At 45.9% G+C, this 14,912-nt stretch overlaps 1 non-coding gene and 1 pseudogene across 1 annotated transcript; both read right to left on the bottom strand.

Moving 5' to 3' along the window:
* Positions 1-3,070: 3,070 nt before the first annotated feature.
* LOC135275252 (non-histone chromosomal protein HMG-17-like) lies at positions 3,071-5,426 on the bottom strand (annotated as a pseudogene).
* A 4,559-nt stretch (positions 5,427-9,985) lies between these two features.
* On the bottom strand, positions 9,986-10,111 carry LOC135277432 (U4atac minor spliceosomal RNA). The gene has a single exon (XR_010345032.1). It is a non-coding gene; the product is annotated as a U4atac minor spliceosomal RNA (small nuclear RNA).
* Between the last annotated feature and the right edge of the window lie 4,801 nt (positions 10,112-14,912).

Raw genomic sequence — 14,912 nt, 5'->3', positions numbered from 1 at the left:
AAATGCTGATTTCTGGCTCTCTGAGGAGATTCTGATGGGGTGAGGGAGGCAGTTATGAATGTGCATTTTTAATATTGGCTTCAGGCAATCTGAGTGCGGGTGATCCTGCCTGTCACTCTGCACATTACTGGTTTGGAGCAGTGGTCCCTCAAGAGGTTTGCCTGACCCACTGTGGGGCTGCAGAAAAGCATTTAAACTTCGGTTTCTACTTGGGTTCGTGTCATTCTTTAATAATGTCTATGTGCGGCTCGGCGAGGTGGCTCACTCCTGTAATCCTAGCACTTTGAGAGGCTGAGGGAGGCGGATCACCTGAGGTTAGGAGTTCAAGACCAGCCTGACCAACATGGAGCAACCCCCCCTCTACTAAAAATACAAAATTATCCCGGTGTGGTGGCGCATACCTGTAATCCCAGCTACTTGGGCGTCTGAGGCAAGAGAATCTCTTGAACCCGAGAGATGGAGGTTGCCGTGAGCTGAGATCACGCCATTGCACTCCAGCCTGGGCAACAAGAGCAAAACTCTGTCTCAAAAAAAGAAAAAAATAATATCTATGTGCATATAATCTACATATTATACAGCTACTCAGGAAGCCGAGGCAGGAGAATCTCTTGAACCCTTGAGGCGGAGGTTGTAGTGAGCTGAGATCACGCCACTGCACTCCAGCCTGGTGACAGCAAGAATCCATCTCAATAATAATAATAGTAATACAATAAGAATGGATGCTAGAGTTGTGCAACATGGCAGCCTGGTGAGGTGGTTAAGAACAAGCAGGGGGCCAGGCACAGTGGCTCATCCGTATAATCCCAGCGTTTTGGAAGGTTGAGGCAAGAGGATTGCTTGAGCACAGGAGTTCAAGACCAGCCTGGGCAACATAGAAGACTCTGTCTCCACAAAAAATACAAAAAGTTAGCTGGGTGTGGTGGCGTGCACCTGTGGTCCCAGCTACCTGGGAGATGGGAGTGGGAAGATTGCTTAAGCCAATGAGGTGGAGGCTGCAGTGAGCCGAGATCACCACTGCACTCTAGCCTGAGCAACACAGCAAGACCCTCTCTCAAAAAGCAAAACAAAAAAACAACTTACAGGGAATTTGGAGTCAATCAGTCTCAAGGTCAGGTTCAGTTCGGGTTTTGTGGAAGACTAGCCATGCAACTCTGGGCAAGGCCGGGCGGGGTGGCTCATGCCTGTAATCCAGGCACTTTGGGAGGCCGAGGTGGGCGGATCATGAGGTCAAGAGATCGAAACCATCCTGGCCAACGTGGTGAAACCCCATCTCTAAAAAGAAAAAAAAAAGAAACTCTGGGCAAGACTCACTCTCTCTGACCCTCAGCTCTCTCCCCTATAAAACAAGAATAATAACAGTTCTAGACTCTGAGCTTTGCTGGGATGGGCGAATGAGCTGAAAGTAGCAAACAACTCCCGCACTCTTACAGTTTACCTGGCACTGTGCTAAATATTTTACGCAGTTACTTGGTAGTTCTATTTAGTAGGTACTGTTATTATCCTCACTGTACAGGCAGGAGGCTAGGTAGAGGTAGGTTTAATGCTTTGATCTAGATCATAGCTAATAAATGACAGATCCAGGATTGGACCCCAGGCTGCTAACTCCAGAGGCTACATTCAAGCACGCGCTTCTACAACATCTCCCTAACACCGTGTGTCAAATACTCTGCATAATGCCTAGCATAGATTGCATTCAAGAAATGGTGATTATTGCCTGTACTATTACCACTCTTACTGCAGATACTATTTCCAGGTGCCCATGTGTTCCAGAGTGTGACTTCTTTCATATATATTACCTCATTGAGTCTTCGTAAGAAATTGGCGTGTAAATATTACTAATCCCATCTTTCAGGTTAGAAAACTGGGGCTCAGAGAAGGGAATTTGCCCTTAAGAACGTACTCAGAAGAGTTTCTTTTTTTGTTTGTTTTTAAATTTCCTTTTGTTCTAGAGGTTTATTATTACACCAGTTAGCCTGTTTAAAAGCTTCTGGTAGCCAGGCATGGTGACTAACCTTTGTAATCTCAGCACTTCGGGAGGCCAAGACGGGTGGATCACTTGAGGTCAGGAGTTCAAGACCAGCCTTATCAACGTGGTGAAACCCCATTTCTACCAAAAATATAAAATTAGCCAGGCATCGTGGTGCACACCAGTAATCCCAGCTATTTGGGAGCCTGAAGCAGGAGAATCTCTTGATCTAGGAGATGAGTTGCAGTGAGCCAAGATCATACCACTGCACTCCAGCCTGGGCAACAAGAGTGAAATTCCATCTCAAAAAAATAAATAAATAAATAAGGCTGGGTGCGGTGGCTCATGCCTGTAATCCCAGAACTTTGGGAAGCCAAGGTGGGTGGATCGCCTGAGGTCAGGAATTTGAGATGATCCTGGCCAAACATGGTGAAACCGCATTTCTACTAAAAATACAAAAAATTACCAGGCATGGTGGTGGGCGCCTATAATCCCAGCTACTTGGGAGGCTGAGTCAGGAGAATCGCTTGAACCTTGGAGGTGGAGGTTGCAGTGAGCTGAGATCGTGTCACTGCACTCCAGCCTGGGTGGCAGAGCGAGACTTCATCTCATAAATAATACTCTGGTGGCCGGGCATGGTGGCTCACACCTGTAATCCCAGCACTTTGGGAGACTGAGGCAGGTGGATCACTTGAGGCCAGGAATTTGAGACTAGTCTGGCCAACATGGTAAAACCCCATCTCTACTAAAAATACAAAAATTAGCTGGTGTGCATGCCTGTAATCCCAGTTACTCAGGAGGCTGAGGGAGGAGAATCGCTGGAACCCTGGAAGCTGAGGTTGCAGTGAGCAGAGATGGCACCACTGCACTCCATCCTCAGCAACAGAGTGAGACTGTCTCAAAAAAAAAAAAAAAAAAAAAAAATGCTTTTGGTGAGGGGACCTGAATGGACAGGGTGTTGTCTCTGTAACACTCAGGAAACTGGCTCCCCTCTTACCTCAGTTGTGTGGTCCTTTCTGATTCAAACAAGATTAAGATGGCCTATTCATCACTTGTCAAGAGGCTGTCTGAATTCCTAAGAAGAACTTGGAATCAATCATTCAGTCAGCACTTGTACAGATCATTCTGAGAATGCCCAGTAAGGTTGCAGAAAACCTAGGAGGAGACAAAATCATATAAGACGTGGCAATAGAACAATGTTTTGGGGAAAAAAAATATAAAAAGGTAAATGTGGTAATAAATGCCAGCATATTTCTTTCCTTATGTTTATATGACTTTGAAACACATTGCTAATAAAACACCTGGGGGTTTCGTTTTAACTGCAGATACAGTCTGTGGAGTCCATGCTGAAAGCACACAAAGCCTGTTCTGTGGCTGAAATTGACTTCATTTTAATCTTCTGTAATGATGCCATTATTTTTACAGCTGCTTCTACAGCCCCATTCATGATTTACATGCAAGGGCTGGCCTCTCTTTTTATATAGGTATGTACTGTCCCCTGTAAACTGTAAATTCCCCCAGGGCAGGGCCCATGTTGGCACAGGGTCGGGGTGAGGGAGAAAAGAGCCCAAGGTTTGGACGCAGGTGTCTCTGGACTCAAAGCCTGACTCTGACAATATACTGGCTGGGCAACCTCGAGCAAGCTATTTAATGTGTGAGCCCCTAGAGGTTAATTAAACCTTATCTAGTAACTATTCATAACTGAAATGGAAGACGTGCCATAAAAGCCTGTCAAGTGATTGGCCTGAATAGGATTTGTATACTCCTCGGACCTCAGTATTTTATAACGAAGTATTTGCCTGGGAACTTTTGCTCCAGAACCTCATCTATTTGCTTTATAGTGCTCATGTTAGTTGAGGAAGGGTTAACAAGAAAGGCACGAGCTCCTTGTCCCTTACTAGATTTTTGTTTGTTTTTTGTTTTTTTATGTTTTCAAATTGCATCCAGCTTTATTAAAGATACTTTCCATAGTTGGCACGGTGGCTCACACCTGTAATCATAGCTCTCAGGGAGGCTGAGGTGGGCAGATCACAAGGTCAGGAGTTCGAGACTAGCCTGGCCAGCATGGTGAAACCCTGTCTCTACTAAAAATACACACACACACACACACACACACACACACTTAGCCAGGCATGTTGGCGTGCGCCTGTAGTCCCAGCCACTCAGGAAGCTGAGGCAGGAGAATTGCTTGAACCTGGAAGGCGGAGGTTGCAGTGAGCAGAGATGCACCACTGCACTCCAGCCTGGGCGACAGAGTGAGACTCCATCTCACAATTAAAAAAAAAAAAACTTTCCATAAACAGCCATGGTATTTCCGGCAGAATGGGGGCAGACAATCATTAACAGTATACAACAACCTTCAAACACCCTTCTTCAATGAACTACCAAAAATCAGAAAGCCACTATAAAACCCAATGAAGTCTTCATGTGATGCTCTGAACAGGGAAAGTTTAGAGTGAGGGTTGACATTTCACATTTAGCATGTTGTTTAACAACTTTTCATGAGCCAGCCCTGACTTTCAGGAAGTGAAATGAAAATGGTAGAATGTATCTGAAGATCCACAATCTAGAGATGGAATCACTGCTCTTTTGATGGATGCCATCTCAGTGGCATCACTGGAAAGTCCAGATTGCCTGACATACCAGTAACCAATTATTGGGGGTCAGGTCCCAACAGTTGTCTGTAAGGGAGTTAAGTCTATGCTGAAAGGTAGAAAGGGAGAAGAGGACATAAAAACGAATTTGTTTTTCCATGCCACGAGGCTTTTGTGCCAAGGTGGCCATGTGTGTCAATGTCAGGGAATCCTTCCTCTTGGGAGCCAAGAAGAAGTCTTTCAAAACTAGAAGGGATGGTGGCTCACGCCTGTAATCCAAACACTTTGGAGGCCAAGGCGGGCAGATCACCTGAGGTCAGGAGTTCAAGACCAGCCTGATCAACATGGTGAAATCCCGTCTTTAAAAAAAAAACTAGAAGGGAAACGTGTTTTCCCCACATCAATCCAGCTTTGGAGGCATTCTATTAATGACATATGCCCCATCCCCCCAAAACATCAATGAAGTGTTCTGCATGCTCATAGCATAGCTTTAAAAAAAAATAAAACAAAATTCTGCATTTTTATAAAACTTGATAAAAATATTTTAGACTGTACAGTCAACAGAAGTACACAGTTCTCAAAAATGCAAACACTACACTTGGCATCTCCAGCACCTTCAGCTTCCTGTGCCTGGTCTGATTTGGCATCTCCATTTTCGCAGGGTTATTCCCTTCCTTGCCGGCATCAGCTTTTCCCTTTTTCCTTTTGGGTACCTTCTCTCCCTTCTTTGCAGGGGCCTTTTTAGGCTTGGGCTCTGGCTTTGGAGGAACAGGGTTAGCAGACAACCTCGTGGATCTTCTCTGTGGTTTGTCCTCTACCTTGACTTGATCTCCTTCAGCATCCCCTTCACCCTTTCTCTTGGGCATGGTGGTGACATGGCAGCACCATGACAATGGCAGCAGGATGTAGGTGCTGGGCATGGGATGCAAGGGAGCATAGGCTTTAGTCGGTCCAGGAGTCATTCTCACCTCTTTTTCTTCACACTGCGCCTAGGTTTGTTTGTTTGTTTGTTTGGTTTGTTTATTTAGAGACAGAGTCTCACTCTGTTGCCTGGCTGGAGTGCAGTGGTGCCATCTCGGCTCACTGCAACCTCCAACTCCTGGTTCAAGCAATTCTCCTGCCTCAGCTTCCTGAGTAGCTGGGACTACAGGCACATACCACCATGCCCAGTTAATTTTTGTATTTTTAGTAGAGATGGAGTTTCACCGTGTGGCCAGGATGCTCTTGATCTCTTGAGTTTGTGATCTGCCCACCTTGACCTCCCAAAGTGCTGGAATTAAGGCGTGAGCCACTGCGCCCAGCCCTAGGTTTTATTTTTGAATTTTTATTTGGAAACAACTTTTAAGTTACAAAAGTTGCAAAAGCAAAAATAGTATGTCACCACATACATCCTTTACCCAGATTCACCTATTATTTCACCTGTTTGAGGGTAAGTTACAGGCATCATGACCTTTTACCCCTAAATACTTCGGTGTGTATTTACCAAAGATAGGGATATCCAACTTCATTCAGCTCCACTTATCATTTCATACATTTACATTGATATGGGACTTTTGTTTTACATACTATCCATATTCCAAATTTATCAGTCAATTTATATTACGTTCTGACTGTCTGGCGCTCATCTAAGATGAGCCAGATTTGGCCCCTTGAAACTTTCAACTTGCAGCCATGGGGAGTTAACTTAATATGGATTCTTTTCTACTTTCAGTGCAAGGAATTGAAATAGGATAGAAGAATAATGACATTTTTTGAGGTCTCTCAAGTTACAGTAAAGAACATGCTTAGTGCTCTTAGAGACCTAGATCAATTCTTTAAACTGATTAGTGAAAGAATGAGGGAACTAAGGCATAACCAGGAGAAAGGACTTGCCTTAGACCCTAAGACCATGGGCCAGTGAGTAGATGAGCTAAAGCTGGAAACCATCAAGCATCAGCGGCCCTAGGAGCGTCACTCCAACAATCTCTTCTTAGAGATGGCATTATCAGCATTATTTAGGAACTGTACCGCAGCTTGTAGTCCTTCTCCCAATACCCAGGAAATGTGACTAGTTAATAATGATAGAGCTAGTATTTATGAAATGCTTTCTATGAGACAGACACTGTTTTAAACACTTTATAAGCACTATCCCATTTAATTCTTATTAAAAATCCTACTTTTAAAAAGCCCTATTGTCTTCATTTTACAGATGATGAAACTAAGGCTTAGCTAGGTTAAGTAGCCTAAACCAAGGTCTCGCCCTTAGAAAGCAGATCTATCAACACTTGAGTCTAGGCTTCCAGTTTCAAATGTATTTAACCATAGCACCATGAAGAGGGGAGTGAGCACCATGGATCTTAGGAGGCCAGTGTTTGGGAGGAGCTGGAAAGGGTCAAGTAGGGCTTCTCAAATGTGCGTCAAAACTCATATTCATAACATGTAAGTGTGCAGAGACACTTCCCATTGGTTGCTTCCTTTTGTCCTTCCAACTGCCCATTTAAAAAAAGGGTAAACATAAGGTTTGAAGTAGTTCAAGGATCATGCCTGTAATCCCAGCACTTTGAGAGGCTGAGGAGGGCAGATCACTTCAGTTCAGGAGTTCAAGACCAGCCTGGCCAACATGATGAAACCCTGTCTTGACTAAAAAAAAAATTAGCCAGGCGTGGTGGCCTGCACCTGTAATCCCAGCTACTCACAAGACTAAGTTGGGAGAATTGCTTGAAAAACTAAGAGGCAGAGGCTGCAGTGAGCTGAGATGGCACCACTGTGCTCCAATCTGGGCAAAAGAGCAAGACGTTGTCTTTATTTATTTATTTATTTATTTTTAAAGATGTGGTGTCACCATGTTGGCTAGGCTGGTCTCTAACTCCTCACCTCAGGTGATCCACCCATCTCGGCCTCCCAAAGTGCTGGAATTACAGGCGTGAGCCATTGCACCTGGCCAAGACTTCGTCTTAAAAAAAAAAAAAAAGGTTCAGTGAGTTCCACAAGGTACCATGGCTAATCTGTGACTTAGCAGAGATTTGACCCAATTCTACCGTTTTCTTATTCTGGCACCAAAGTAAGCAGGTAATATGTGATCAGTTATGACATTACATATTTAGGGATTTCATCCGAGTCACGGCACCAAAAAAAGATAAATAAATTAAAATAAAACATATTTAGGGATTTCAGTATGCATAGTGTTGTAACAAAGTCATAATAGCCCTGTTATCTGAACAAACTTCAAAACCACCTTGCTGGTTTAAGCAATACTTGCTAATTGGCAGGGCAGAGTGTCTGGGCCAATGCCCCATAGAGTTGAAGACCCAATTCTGTATTATCTCACCCAGAGTCTGAGGGAATCAACATAGTTAGAATATCTTGGGCAGCTAAGAACAAAGAAAAGGGGTGGGACTCAGAAGCCTGGACGTAAATCTCAACAGTTAGCTCACAGATCTCAGCAACTGGCCTGTGGGTCTCAGTAGCTGATATAAATATTAGCAGCCAGTGTGGATCTCAGCAGCCAGCTCAGCTCTGTAGGATTGGGAGAAAGCACACAGTCCTGAGGCTTCTCTTTCAGAAGGGAGGAAGACAAACGGAGCTTGCACCCAGCAAACCAACATCTCTGTGCATAAACCCAGGGAAAAACATTGGACAGCTTTCAGCACCTGACAGAGCACTGCAGGATCAGGAGAAGGCACAAAATCAAGAGACTTCTCCAGCAGGAGACAGACAGAAGAGTAAAGCAGGCACACATGCACAGAAAAGATTTGAGAGATTCCCAGAATCTCTAACTGGATTGATTGGTGAAGGTCTCTCTCTGCCTAATGTACAGAGACTGAAAGAGGTGTCTGCTTCTTCAAATGTGGAGACAGCAATGCAAAACTACAAAGAACACAAAGAATCAGGGAAATATGACATCACCAAATGAATGATACGCATCTCCAGTAACCAACCCTAAGGAAATGGAGATCTGTGAATTGTCTGACAGATATTCAAAATAATCTTTTTTTTTTTTTTTTGAGACAGAGTCTGGCTTTGTCACCCAGGCTGGAGAGCAGTGATGCCGTCTCGGCTCACTGCAACCTCAGCCTTCTGGGTTCAAGTGATTCTCCTGTCTCAGCCTCCCTAGTAACTGGGATTATGGGTGCATGCCACCACACCCAGCTAATATTTATATTTTCAGTAGAGACAAGGTTTTACCATGTTGGCCAGCCTGGTGTCGAGCTCCTGACCTCAAGTGATCCACCCACCTCAGCCTCTCAAACTGCTGGGATTACAGGTGTGAGCCACCATGTCCAACCCAAAATAATCATCTTAAAGCAGCTCAGCAAGCTACAAGAGAACACAGATATAACACTAAACAATATCATGAAAGTAAAACATAAGCAAAATGAAAAAAATCAAAGAAACCATAAAAAAAAAAAATAGAAATTCTGGTCAGGCATGGAAGTTCAAGCCTGTAATCCTAGCACTTTGGGAGGCTGAGGCGGACAGATCACTTGAAGTCAGGAGTTCGAGACCAGCCTAACCAACGTGGAGAAACCTCATCTCTACTAAAAATACAAAATTAGCCGGGAGTGGTGGTGCATGCCTGTAATCCCAGCTACTCAGGAGTCTGAAGCGAGAGAATCGCTTGAACCTGGGAGGCGGAGGTTGCAGTGAGCTGAGATCATACCATTGCACTCCTGCCTGGGCAACAAGAGTGAAACTCCATCTCAAAAAAAATAAAAATAAAAAACAATAGAAATTCTGGAGCTGAAGAATGCAATAACTCAACTGAAAAATTCAATGGGGAGTTTCAACAACAGACTTGATCAAAGCAGAAGACAAAAAAAAATCAGTGAACTCAAAGACAGGTCATTTGAAAATTAACCAGTCAGAAGAGCAAAAAGAAAAAGAAATGAAAAAGAGACAAGAAAATCTATGGGAACTATGAGACACTATCAGACAAAATACACACACTATGAGGTTGCCAGAAGAAGGGAGATAAAAAGACAGTAAGTGTTGAGCACAGTGGCTCACTCCTGTAATCCCAGCACTTTAGGAGGTCAAGGCGGGCAGATCACCTGAGGTCAGGACTTCAAGTCTAGCCTGGCCGACATGGAGAAACCCCATCTCTACTAAAAATAGAAAAATTAGCTGGGTATGGTAGCAGGCACCTGTAATCCCAACTACTCAGGAGACTGAAGCAGGGAGAATTACTTGAACCCAGGAGGCAGAGGTTGCAGTGAGTCAAGATCATGCCACTACACTCCAGCCTGGGTGACAGAGCGAGACTGTCTCAAAAAAAGAAAAATGCTAAAGGAAGTTATTCAAGTAGAAATGAAAAGTTTACTATGTAAAGGTAAATATATAGACAAATGCAGAATACTCATAAAATAATGATGAAAGTAAATTACTATTATTATTATTTGAGATGAAGTTTCACTTTTTTTTTTTTTTTTAAAAAGCGGGTTTTCATTTTTCCAAAAATTGTACCAAGGTAAAGCAAAGCTTTAGTTGATGCGGGTGTTTTGTTTAGGCATTAGCAGCACTGCCCTCGCTATGCGCTCATTGGACAGTAGCACAATCCCAAGAAAAGGATGGTTTGAAGTTTCACTCTTGTTGCCCAGACTGGAGTGCAATGGCAGGATCTCAGCTCATTCCAACCTCCACCTCTCAGGTTCAAGTGATTCTCTTGGGTCAGCCTCCCAAGTAGTTGGGATTACAGGCACATGCCACCATACCTTGCTAATTCTGTTTGTTTAGTAGAAATGGGGTTTCACCGTGTTGGTCAGGCTGGTCTCAAATTCCTTACCTCGGGTGATTTACCTGTCTCAGGCTTGCAAAGTGCTGGGAACACTTTGAACCTCTTTGAGGTTCATCTGACAATTAAATGGATATAATGTACACAGAAGTGCCCTGTAACTGGTAAGGCCATGTAAATATTGGACACTGGTTTTCTGTATTGTTTTGTTTTTTGTTTTTTCCCATTTAAAGTTCATCATATTGGAGAGCTTGAGAAGTTACTGAGATGGGACCTCAAAGCTGCTGGTGCCTTATCACACACAACCAAAATACATCACATTTGGATTGCCAGCATAAAATATTGTATAATGGCCGGGCGCGGTGGCTCATGCCTGTAATCCCAGCGCTTTGGGAAGCTGACGTGGGTGGGAGTTTGGAGTTTGAGACCAGCCTGGCCAACATGGTGAAACCCCGTCTCTACTGAAAATACAAAAATTAGCTGGGGGTGGTGGCAGGTGCCTGTAATCCCAGCTACTCAGGAGGCTGAGGCATGAGAATTGCTTGAACCTGGGAGGAGGAGGTTGCAGTGAGCTGAGATCACGCCACAGCACTCCAGCCTGGTGACAGAGCAACATCTGTCTTAAAACATATATATAAGTATTGTATTAGAAGTGCTCATTCAGGATACAATTCAGGATAACACTGTACCCCCAATCTCCGCCTCCCCAAGAGGGTACAACAACTAACACAAAACAAATAGATTTTCATGTTGGCTTTTATCTCAGTAAACTTTTGAAATAGTTTCAAAACAAGTTTGGAAGAGATAATATTAGGCCTTTCACTCTGGAAAGATCTATCACCCTTCCCATATGTAATGTATCAACCTGCAGAAAGTAGGCAAGAGTGGCAGGTCCCAAGAAGTGAAATTGACAAGGCCAAGGATAAGGGAGAACACCTGAAGAAAAGCTCTCCCAAGTGTAGAGCTCAGCAAAGGCAGACGCCCAACCCCATCCAACAAATACTCATTGGGCATTTGCTTTGTGCTTAAAATAAGTAATAATACACTAGTATTTATGGAATACCAACTATGTGCTTGGTGCTTTCATACACACATATCTATTCATTCTCACTCTGGTCCAGTACTGTAAGGAAGGTGTTACCTCATTTTTGAAAGATAAAATTGGCTAGGCCCAGTGGCTCACCCCTGTAATCCCAGCACTTTGGGAGGCTGAGGCAGGTGGATTGCCTGAGCTCAGGAGTTCACAACTAGCCCGGCCAACATGGTGAAAACCCGTCTCTACTAAAAATTCAAAACAATTAGCCAGGCATACTGGTGGGCACCTGTGATCTCAGCTACTCAGGAGGCTAAGGCATGAGAATCACTTGAACCCAGGAGGTGGAGGTTGCAGTGAGCCAAGATCACACCACTGTACTCTAGCCGAGGCAACGCAGTGAGACTCAATCTCAAAAAGAAAGAAAGAAAGAAAGAAAGATAAGGTTACTTGGCTGGGCGCAGTGGCTCACACTTGTAATCCCAGCAATTTGGCAGGCTGAGGCTGGTGGATTGCCTGAGGTCAGGAGTTTGAGACCCGCCTGACCAACATGGCAAAACCCCGTCTCAACTAAAAGTACAAAAATTAGCCAGGCATGGTGGTGGGCACCCACAGTCCCAGGTACTCGGAAGGCTAAGGCAGGACAATCAATTGAACTCAGGAGGCAGAGGTTGTAGCGAGCCAGGTTCGTGCTACTGTACTCCAGCCTGGGTGACAGAGTGAGGCTGTCAAGGGACAGGAAAGGAGGAGGGAGGAAGAGAGAGAAAAAGAAAGATAAGGTTACTGGAGTTTAGAGAGGTTGCAGGAGAAAGATAGCCAGGAACTAACTAGCAGGACTGCCCTTGACAATCAGGTCCTCTGACTGTGCATTACATTGCACCATGCGTCAGGAGTGTGTGTTATTAATTCTAACATCACCAATTTCCGGACAGGATCCGAGGCATCTGTGGAAGGGGTGTCAAGGGGAGAGAAGGAAGAAGGATCCCAGCAGTTAAACCCTCCCACAGCCCAGGCTGCCTGGTCATAGACAGGGCTGCAGAAGGCACCCTGCATGGGCTGGCTGCTGTGGGTGGGCGAGGCTGGCGCTGAGTACCTACTGTGTGTTTCAGGAAAAGGGGCCCTGATAGTGGTGGCTCACTCCTATAATTCCAGCACTTTCAGAAGCTGAAGTGAGAGGATTGGTTGAGGCTAGGAATTTGAGACCAACCTGGGCAATAACGTGAGACCCTCTCTCTACAAAAATAAATTAAAAAGAAAAGGGCCCCATCTGTGTATAGGGTCAAATGTCGTGTACTGCACCTGCTGCGTGCTGCAGACTGCCCCTGTGGTCTGGGACCTGCCCGCTGACAATGGGAGTGAGTCTGCCCTGAACCAGAGCCCTGCATTTCTCATCTTGTAGCAACCCTATGAGTGGAATGTGATTACTCGTATTTTGCAATGAGGATATTAGGTTCAAAAAGGAGACAGCTGAGGCCACAGCCATAGGTGGAGTTAGTGGCACCGCAAGACCCCAGCTGGGTGCTCAGGTTCCTTTTCCACCTCAAAGGAAAGGCAGAAACCATCCCTATCTGCCATAGAGGAGCAGACTCCAGAGAAGCCAAAGTCTAGCCAGCTAGTAATCACGACAATGCCCGTCTCTTAGCGAGTATTTGTCATGTAGCAGACACGTTATTGCCTGCTTCCACTTAATGGTTACATGACTTTGTCGGGTCTATTTTCACATTAGCCAAAGGGAGGCCTAGAAGCCCACAGTCCACGGGAGCCGGGAGCCCAGAGCCCGGCAGTGACAGCGCCAGAGTATCCTCCTTGACTTGATTTTGAATTTCACAACCTTGGTAGCTTCAGCAGGGAGGAAGAGGAGGGGCGCCGGTTCCCGCCTGTAGAGGCGGCGCGGCGCGGCGCGGGAAGCCGTCCTGCGCCGGGCCGTCCGGTGGGGGGCACTGCAGACCGCGCGGGCGCTGCGCCCGCCTCTAGCTCCAGGCGCTGAAGGGCAGCTGCGCCCCTGGCCACGCCCGGGAGAGCCGAAGGGCCTCCCGGCGAGGATACGGGGGAAGCCGCACCAGGGCCCACGGGGTCCGGGTAGGGCGCGGGATGGGATCGCTCTGGATGTGGGTGACCCCAAGCCGCGCCCCGCCGCGCGAGCGCTCCCATTTGCACCTCCACTTGAGCACGGAGCTTCAAGGACGGGCTCTTCTGTGGTGGGGGTTCTGGCACTGGGCCCCACAGGGGATCTGGGGACTCGTTTGGCTCCGACCCGGCAGAAGCGGGGAAACCCGGGCCGAGGGCGGAGACTGAGGGACGATCCAGGGCGCATTCGAATCCGGCTCCGCTGCTTCCCCGCCCCGCCCCCGCTGTCACCGTCCTCTGCTTCTGCGCAGCGATTCCACACCCCATCCCACCCCACCCAGACCGCTCATCCGATTCTGAACCCAAAAGCGAGCGGGCGTGTTCTGGGCAGGGCCACAGCCAGCCGGCGCTCCGACCCTCGCAGAAGTCGCCGCAAGCGGGCATCGCTGTCCCGAGGGAGGGGACCCCAGCTAGCACCAATCGAGGTGCAGTCACCCTTTTTAAGGTTCCTCGGAGGCTAGATACGCGGCATCCACTGATCCTTCCCCACAGTCACCTGGGACCCGGCATATAAAGTGGGCAGTTTAATGAGGTGTAAACGAAGTGCAAATGACCTAGAAGCCCCTTGAATTTGAAGCAGAATGGAGGCTTGCTTTATTTAGAAGGGGGGTTTATGAGTAGATTACCCACTCCGGGAATCCTGGTCACAGCAATAGCCTCTGATTGTTAATTCGTCACAATGACTTTGTTAGAAGTCTGTACACCATTCCAAGTTCTAGGACAACAAGAGAAAGAATATTTCTGGGAAATTACAACTGGGAGGGAAACAGCATATTACTTTCTGCATTAGGGTATACATTAGCATACTTGTTGAATTGAATTTTCCGCTTTCACTTTTTAATATATTTCCAATTTCCAACTACTCCCTGGAAAATTTTAAAAAGGGGCAGCAGAAGGGTTGGTGATGTGTGCGCCACAGATGGAAGTGGAAAAACTACCCAGAACATGTTGACATTTGTGAAAAAACGTTAACATCCCCCTATACTTTAAAACTATGATATTAGGAAGAGTATAATGGCAAAAGTTACTCGTACAACATCTGTTCCATTAAATGGGAGGATTTCTTTCCTGCCAAGAATTTATGAATTTTCTATAGGAGCTTGGTTCTGCTTAGGGAAGAGGGAAGGAAGCCAGCCAAAGCAGCCCCTTGGTTTCAGGAAATGGAGGGATGCATTGCTCCTGGCTTTTAGATGGCTCCTAAAGCTGCCGATGGGGCCACAGTCACCCTTCAGAAGGACTTGGCTGCAAACAAGAAAAATCTCCAACAGCCACCCATGGTTTAAAGTGACTAGACCAGCACTAAGGAAGGTCAAGGCCACATGGCCTGAGGACAGAGATGAGTTGGTTATAACTCCCATTCCCAGAAGACCTAATCCTTTTTGGAGGGCAAAGGAAAGAGTTTATTACAGGGATAAAACCCAACCAACTCATATCAGTTCATTTCAAATGTTCCATTCATTTTCACATTGACGAGATAAGCAT

The sequence above is a fragment of the Aotus nancymaae genome, unplaced genomic scaffold (genome assembly GCF_030222135.1).
Source record: "Aotus nancymaae isolate 86718 unplaced genomic scaffold, 86718_ANA_hifiasm-v0.15.2.pri h1tg000003l, whole genome shotgun sequence".
In the NCBI taxonomy this organism is placed as follows: Eukaryota; Metazoa; Chordata; class Mammalia; order Primates; family Aotidae; genus Aotus; species Aotus nancymaae.
The sequence above is the reverse complement of the archived record's forward strand: the minus strand, read 5'-3'. Positions and strand labels throughout refer to the sequence as shown.